A 3888-nucleotide genomic window follows, 5' to 3' on the forward strand; every position below is an offset into this window, starting at 1 on the left:
AGGGAAGTAAAAAAAGATAAAGTCTAAGAAGAAATAGTTAACTTAGTATTCCCAGCTTGCTCAGTAGCCATCTTTGAGAAAGCAGGCTCGAAAGAGCAAAGAGGACTAAATTTAATGTGACACAACAGAGTCATAATTTGGAGAAATATGACAGTGAATGGATGAAGAGCTTGAAGAGTCAGGAGGTTTAAGTGAAGATGTGCCATAACTTAGTTTTGTGGTTTGTATTATATGATACAGACTAGGTAGACTTAGTGAAATCCCAGTGAGTACCACAGGAAAGTCACTCTTTTAAGCAGTCACTGCAGGTGGTAACACCAGGGCAGCCTTCATCCATGCAGCCTCTCAGCTTGCCAGTTGGCTTTCTGATTGCTCAGGAAGCAGATGCAAGATTGTGTGGTGTTCATACCTATTCCTAAGTCAGTCTGACCAGAGTATTTCTTCAGCTCCGTGTCTGTTGGATAGAAGAGTCTGTGGTCTCAACCCACCTTCAATGGAGTCTGGAAATTTGGGGGGAGCATGTGCAACATTGGATGAGCATGCCCCTCTCTACTACATCAGTGAAGTAGGTCATATTGTCTATTGAGACTGTAAAACTAAAGCATGCAGTTTGGACTTTACAGGTGGTTTTAGACTGTTTTTGTTTGAACCAGGTGATCTTGGAATGAGAAAGTTTCTCTAAGTTAGGAGTTGACACAACCATTTCTACTTGTTTGCTATAATGCCTTTCTCTCCTTGACATGTTAAGACTAGAAATGGTATTTTTGGAAGACTTTGACCCACAAAATGTATGGTGATATCTGGCAGCTTCACAAATGTATGATTTGACATGGAAATGCCAGTTTGTTGGCCTGGGTAGAGAGGCTAAAATGTGGCCTTCTATCAGGGATAAGAAAGATAGATAGAAATAATAAATGGATCAGCAATACTGGCTCCCTCAGGAGATTTTGGGATTAAAACCTCTAGGATTGAAGATTTATACTTTATCTTCTCCTCTTACCTTTTACAGGTTTGCCAAGCTGCATCCATTTTGTATCAATGTCAGCTTTCATTTGGCTAACCTGTCACTGGCCCTGGTTTTTCAGCCTGGAGATGGGAGCTCAGCATCCATATTTCTTTGGTGTACAATATGCACAACGATTGCTATTCCTGTCTCTCGAGGTCTCAGAATACCATCAACCATCCCGAACAAAGCCCTGGAAGCTGCAATAAAAAGGTTTTAAAGCCTCAGAAAGGAGAGCCTGAGGAAGTACCATCGCAGTCAAGGCAAATTAGTATCACCCAGTGAAAAAAGAATGTTCTCTCTTCCATAAAAGAAGGTACTCTAAAGCTTGCCTCCCGAGGCATCACAGATTTCCCGAGGCCCTGTGGGCTAGCGAGTTAGACCCCATTTTAAGACAAATGATCTGATATAATATGATGATCCATGGGCAAGCAGTCAGCAGAGAAAACAATGATTTTGGAAAACAAAACACAAACTCCTCTGGGCGAAAAGAAGAAAATGTGGATGAAGGCCATATATAAATAACTTTATCGCTCATGGAAGATAGTCTCTCTCTCACTCTTTCTTCCTCCCTCTCTCTCTCCCCTGCCATCCTGCCTTCCTTGACTTTGAAATCTTTTCTTCCAATGATTCTTATGCAGAAGCTCGATATATAAACTAAGAGTACCTATTCTGGTGGTGGCAGGAGGCAGGGCAGTTTGTGGGTGGCGGAGTGCGATGCTGCTGGCCCGGAGCCCTCCCTGCCCTTCTCCTTGCACCTGGCTCACCTCAGGCCCTTGATGAGGCAGCTCTGGAGAAATCTAGAATTTCAAAGAGCATGGTGAGAAAATCAGTGATCCAGGGCAAAAGAGTCTAGAATTAAAAGGCAGCAATAATACATTTTAAATTTTGTACTCGTAAAAAACAAAAAATCTGTCCATGTTAAAGATTTCCTATCTATTCCACATCACTGGCATCTAGGTTTCTGTGTGCTCTTACCTCTCCCTACATTTCTAATGTTGCCCAGCTCCATTCTGCCCCATATTTTTATGTGTCAAGATCTTATCCATGCTGCTTTCTCAGCCTGCAGTCTTAACTTTCGTGTTTATTTACGTAACTCCTACTTGTCATTTTGATCTCAGGTTAGTCATTTCCTTAGAGAATTTCACCAAAACCTGAAACATAGCTTAGGCCTTGTTTTATACTCTCAAAATGTACATTTCCTTCATAACATGTCATGATTTCTATTATACAGTTATTAATGTGATTGTGTGCTTAATATCGCACTTCACTGTTAGACTCTAAGCTTCATGCAGGCAAATTTATATATGACTTACTCATCACTTTGCAACCACTAACTAACAAAGTATTTGAAAAATGCTGTTTCGTAAAGATTTATTAAACAAATAAATGTCATAACGACCTTAGCTTCTCTTTAAAGTCAAATAAAAGTGCTGCATTTCTAATATGCTAGTATATGTTTCCAGTTTGTTCCAAATCTCATGAAAATTGGTTTGATGATGAGATAATCAAATTTTGGCATAAATAATGGCTCTTTGTATTTAGATATTTTTATTAAAGTGCTTTCCCTTGTATGGTAGCATTTAATACTCACTTCAACCCAGTGAAGAATGTAAGTCAGTTATCATTATTATCTTGTGCATGAGTAAGTGAATAAATCACCTGAGAAGCTGTATTTTGCTTTAGCTCCTAAAGCTAATTAGTGACAGAACAGGAACAAGAGCTAGCCCAGTGGTAATTTTTTTTTTTTAATTACATATATAGGAGTATCAACATGGAGACTATCTATGAACAGTTTAAGAAACTGAATACATAATACGTTCAAATTAAAGTCAGTATTATTGACTTATGTCTTCACTTTAGGTTCTGGTTTATCTGAGAGAAAAAATGCCTAGTCCTCAAGTGGGTTTCTGGATATACAGCCAAGTTGTCATTTACATGCATCTTTATATATATAGAAGTATATCGTCCTCATGTCACAAATCCAGATGTGGCTATGCAAAACTGGCTCTTTTCTAAGCTATGTGATGGTAACAATTGGGACATCTTATTAAACAACTGCTTCCCAAAAACTTGGTCAGAAATAAAATTGAAGTGCCTCCTATGAAACTCTGGTAAATGAAATTTTAGTAACCAAAGGGTTAAAAGGAGAAAAATATTCAGAGAAAGGCTTGTTAAAGGAATTAGTAATGGGATATGGGAGCATGTTATCTTCAATTTGTGGGCACAAATCCAGACTCAATTATTAGTAACCAAAAATCTGTTGCATTTGGGAATTTTAGTTGCTCTGGTGGAATAATTTAGGATGGAAAGCCTCTGTTTAATGAATTGACACTTATTTTTAAAAACGCTATTTTCTATGTGCATGTGTTTGCTATTCTGACTCCTTTTACTTATTACTGAACAGGTAGTCAACATGATTTATGCTTCTGACGTTGTTTCATGCTAAAGATCATCTGTTCTCAAAACATTGAAACTCCACTTTAAGGCTATTTGCCTCTGAAAATATTTTTCTAATTAAAGCAAATCCTTTCTGAATCCCACCTAAGAGATTTCGATTTTTTTTTTTTTAAGACAGTAATTACTTATTGTTCTACACATTCTTATTTCAAGAAGGTTCCAAAGTCAGCTTCATAGGAGAGTGCAATTGAGTTCTCATAATGTTCTGGAAAGATTGTGGTACATCAAGATAGAAATCATTTTGAGCTCCCTCATGTGACCAGAGCATTCTCCCTAAAATTTGCTGTTAGGTGGGAAAATGGTGCATTTGACCAAAGAAAAAGTCAGAAAGAAAGCCAGGAGAAAAATAAGGCAAGGCCAAGAAAAGTGCTGTTGGCATTGGCCTTGCCCTCACCATCCTCAACACACAATCTCTGTTTTAGTTG

The sequence above is a fragment of the Pteropus medius genome, unplaced genomic scaffold (assembly GCF_902729225.1).
Source record: "Pteropus medius unplaced genomic scaffold, Ma_sr-lr_union100, whole genome shotgun sequence".
Taxonomy (NCBI): Eukaryota; Metazoa; Chordata; class Mammalia; order Chiroptera; family Pteropodidae; genus Pteropus; species Pteropus medius.